This window comes from Olea europaea, chromosome 5 (genome assembly GCF_002742605.1).
Source record: "Olea europaea var. sylvestris chromosome 5, O_europaea_v1, whole genome shotgun sequence".
NCBI lineage: Eukaryota > Viridiplantae > Streptophyta > Magnoliopsida > Lamiales > Oleaceae > Olea > Olea europaea.
The window spans coordinates 9,520,807-9,525,590 of NC_036241.1; the positions used below are offsets into that span (position 1 = coordinate 9,520,807).

General features: G+C 34.3%; 1 long non-coding RNA gene across 1 annotated transcript; it reads right to left on the reverse strand.

Annotated features, from left to right (window-relative positions):
- Positions 1–1,127: 1,127 nt before the first annotated feature.
- On the reverse strand, positions 1,128–4,354 carry LOC111394573. The gene is made up of 2 exons (XR_002702644.1): positions 3,649–4,354; positions 1,128–1,434 (listed from the first exon to the last, which is right to left on the reverse strand). It is a non-coding gene; the product is annotated as an uncharacterized LOC111394573 (long non-coding RNA).
- Between the last annotated feature and the right edge of the window lie 430 nt (positions 4,355–4,784).

The window sequence follows — 4,784 nt, forward strand, 5'->3', positions numbered from 1 at the left end:
TAAAAAAGGGAATTTTTTAAGTTGATTACTAAAAATGAAATGGGTTTCTTGGATAGTGAGATTGAGAGAAGAAGATGAAAGGGGAAAAGGGTTGAGAAGGTGAAAAATTGATTTTCAAACAGCAAATAATTAGTTACAATGTGACTACATGTAATAAAGTGATGGTAGAGGTAACTGGTTGTGGTGACGTTGTCTTGATGTTTTCCAGCGAAGAGATGAAGGAGATGACCGAGAGGAAGAGTTTCGGGTCGGTTGTTAGTTTACTTTCCTTTTGTTTTTATTTTAATTGTTAATATTTAAGAAAATAAAAAGTACCATTATACCCTTCTTAATTTGGTCCGAATTGGTCAAATTTTGACTTTTCTAGTAAACTAACGGTCAATTTGGACCTCAAATGCATATTTATGAAAAATTAAAGATCTTCGCTAGCACAAAATAAAGGTTAGAATAAAATCCACAAAATTTGAAAAGATTTTGAACCACTGCTACAATTTTCCCTAAAAATTTTCTTGAAAAGTAAATTTAACTCGCTATTTGTTGATGACTAAAAATGACTTAACAAATTTAAACCAACTTAAATGAAATTTAGTTAATTGATTGCTGGAATTTGGAAAAATTGAAACATAAATTTTATTGATTGAAGTTTGAAATGTATTGAAGAGAATACATTGAGTTCGATATGTGGAGGGGATCATTTGTCCCCATTCATAGGCCGAAAGACCATGCCACCTGCCCACTCTGTGCCATTTTAGCTACAATGTTGGCCTAGAAACGTGTGCCACTTCCCAAATTTTGGTCCTTTGATTGGTCATTGATGGTCATGCAAACCACCATGACATCCATAGACTATAGCTATGGCATCAAACAATGATTAACTTACATTGGGTAATCATTGCAGGCTCGTGATTGGATGAAAGGAAGGCACTAACGGCTACCACATATTACTCTGGGAGTGATTGATAGTTAAGACAGAAGCAGCTTGTCAATGACATCAACACTATGAATCTTACCCAAACACGTATTTAAATCGACTTTAGCCTAAAATAACCAAGAAAGACAACCAGAAGAATTTAGTAAGAGAATGAGAAAAGATTGGCCATGTAGCCATTCCTGCGAAGCGAACCAAATGAAAGAAAGCAAGCAAGATTCAGGACTCCTAGTTTGGTCACAGAATATGCATAATTACACACCTAGCAACAGATTAATAACAAAAAATAATAACTGATTTTCTGTGCATTTTTATGCAATGCTTCTCGCTTTCCAAAGATCTAATTTACAAGAGATTATCTACATCTCACTATACTCTATCAAATTTATTCACTGGAGGCAGCAAAATATTTCTCCCTTGGGAAAACACTATGGTTAGATGTTGTAGACTTGCTGCTCGTCATATCCCATCCGGCCCTAAATCCTCTCCCCTCAAGGTGTCTATAACTGCAAGGATTTCCAGGAAAAGAGAGGAGATTAGGACATTTGAAGTAAAAAAAGTTAAAAATTTCGAGTCCTATCAGCAAAATATCAATCAACATTCGACACCAACCTAATGTGTTTTATATGCGCATAAAAACTAAAAATCATTTGGAAAGTTGAAATTTTCGTTTAAAGAACTCTATGCCGGTTATTCTAACCAAATTTCAGTGCACCAAGTCTTTCACTTAGTAGATGTATAAATCAAGCAACTTGATTTCAGTAACTACAGTATCATTAAGGCGATTGCTTGAAACAACAGTTAATGCAAGATGAGCTTGTAATTGTATTCTCAACCAAGAAGTGTAGAAATGAAAATCAGCGTATGCATACTAAACAAACATATTTAGCATAACCATTTGAAACCATCTATTCTACACAGTGATAGGACCAGTACAAGCAATAGCTTCAATCCAAGCTGCCATCTCCTGTAGAAAGATGCAGCTACAGAATGCATGAGAGAAGTGGCCTATATCTGCACTGAGGTGAAAATCAAATGCACGTGCCAGAAGCAATAAGGCTGACAAACTTTACAATTTAGATGTTTTAGGATCTCGATATACATAATAAAGGCTATATGAGAAGAATTTCCTATCTATGTTCTCTACGTCTGCAAATGCAATTGCCCTTATAAACTATTGAGTATTGATCCACCTCCACACCACACTACACCACACCACACCACAAAAAGTAATCATTTCTTTATTCATTTATGAAGGTTGCACGAACTAGGAATATAAAATTTTAAAAAGAAACATTTATCTGAAAATTTGTATTTTTATTAAATGTAAAGCATAATGGTGGGTTCATTTTCCTAGTTGTTTAATGCCATCTGTGAAACTACATATCCAGCAAGGAAGGAAAAAATAAATAAATAAAATAAGAATTTCCTATCTATGTTCTCTACGTCTGCAAATGCAATTGCCCTTATAAACTATTGAGTATTGATCCACCTCCACACCACACTACACCACACCACACCACACCACACCACAAAAAGTAATCATTTCTTTATTCATTTATGAAGGTTGCACGAACTAGGAATATAAAATTTTAAAAAGAAACATTTATCTGAAAATTTGTATTTTTATTACATGTAAAGCAGAATGGTGGGTTCATTTTCCTAGTTGTTTAATGCCATCTGTGAAACTACATATCCAGCAAGGAAGGAAAAAATAAATAAATAAAATCTGAACCACATACAGACAATACAAATAAATCAAGCACTATCGATAATCGAAGTTTAAGCAATGTAAAATGCCTAAAATAATATATGTCAAACTCATGCTGATACAGAAAAGGAGAGGAGACAGATAGATAGATAGATAGATCAGCCAGTGAAAGTTTAACACAATTGCATGCCATAGGAGAATATTTCAAATATAGCAGAAGGTGGATTAAATAGATACCTTGAAAGAAAATAAAGAAAATAACAAATAAACCCTTAACATTTTCAAACATTTGTCAAAGTAAAACAAATAATTTAGTTTGATTTTTAACTTTTTCTGGATAGTTCTCATTCAAGGTATTCGAGATATAGATCTAAAACATCAATCAATTCATTACCAACTACTGCTGATACAGAAAAGGAGAGGAGACAGATAGATAGATAGATCAGCCAGTGAAAGTTTAACACAATTGCATGCCATAGGAGAATATTTCAAATATAGCAGAAGGTGGATTAAATAGATACCTTGAAAGAAAATAAAGAAAATAACAAATAAACCCTTAACATTTTCAAACATTTGTCAAAGTAAAACAAATAATTTAGTTTGATTTTTAACTTTTTCTGGATAGTTCTCATTCAAGGTATTCGAGATATAGATCTAAAACATCAATCAATTCATTACCAACTAAATTGATGGCAAAACAAGATAACCAAATCTTTTATGTCATCAAATGTCAAAGCAATCAAGAACAAAATCCATGAGCCCGGGAAAGAGCATCTTGTGATAGATGAAGCCTACCATATCAAAAACACTCCAACCAAGCTGGGGATGCAATATCCAGCTCAAGATGGAGTGCACTGCCGAGGCATATCAGTTTTAAGACAAAAAGCCTAAAATTTCAATCTCATGTTTCTGGGGATCTATTTAGGGAGATAACAATATTTGAATCGCATCATCAAATAGATGAACTCCTTAGATATATGAACAACAATAAGGCATGCTTATGCCTTACCCTTCTTTATTTCGTTACCAAATTTATCCTGTAATGTTGCTTGACTAAACAGTGTTAACCACGATCGTCGTCTACAGGAAAAGGTCAGGTGCCAACGATTTAAGGGGAAATTGCAGCGGAGATCCCTCAACCTTTTAAATTTGTGCAAATAGGTCCACCTTGGTCCCCAACAGACAGAAATCATCCGCTTCACCATTTAAATGTCACATGCAAGGTATGTGGAGTATTGTTGTGAGAGATAGAAAGGGTAAACTCGTTAATTTTATTAAAAATAAATAAAAATGGGAATAGAAAGAAAAGAAAAGAAATCAAAAAATAAAAATAAACAAATTATCCCCTACCCCAGCACCTGTCTCCCTGTAGATTTTGGCAACCCCATCCCCTCAAAGTTTATTAAACTGGCCGGTCATCCAGAAAAGGTAAAAGGTTTAGGTTAGAGGATTTGATAGGTAATTTTCAACCATGGTAGTTGTCATACCAGCTTATCATATTAAGCACCTTAGTTATTTTGTAGTTAGTGTGTTTATCGGAGGCTAATGTGTTGTGTTGTGGATATGCTTGCATCCTATGATGCACTGACACGACAAGTACGTTGTGTCGGACATGTCAATACGCGATTTTCGAAAAAAGTACTGACAACACACATTGTCGACGCGTTGATTAAATTCTTTAAAATTCTTAATTTTTATAGTATAAATTTAGATTTATACTTAGTTATTATTTTTTCTTGTTGAAATCTTTTAAAGGTGAGTACCTATTTGTTATTTATTAATAACTTTGAGTTAAAAATATATAATATTAATAAAAATGAAAAAATGTTCATGGTAGAATGTCCGAGGAGTGTCGACATCCGACACCAACACGCTACCCTAGTTGAGTGTCCGTGCCACATACATCTCTCCTCTCATTCAAACCCAATCCCAATCTGAAGGCTTAGAACTTTAATGGCTGCTTTACTATCTTCTCAATACTTGTCTGTTCCCCTTAATCTCTTCACCCCTTCCATTTCTCTCTTCACAGTAAAAAGTAGCAGTCACTGCTTGCTCATCGTCCTCCATCTCCAGTCTATTTGACATCTTTTTTCTTCAGAAAAGACAAACTGAGAAACCAGTAAAGCCACGGCCGGTTCACCAGTT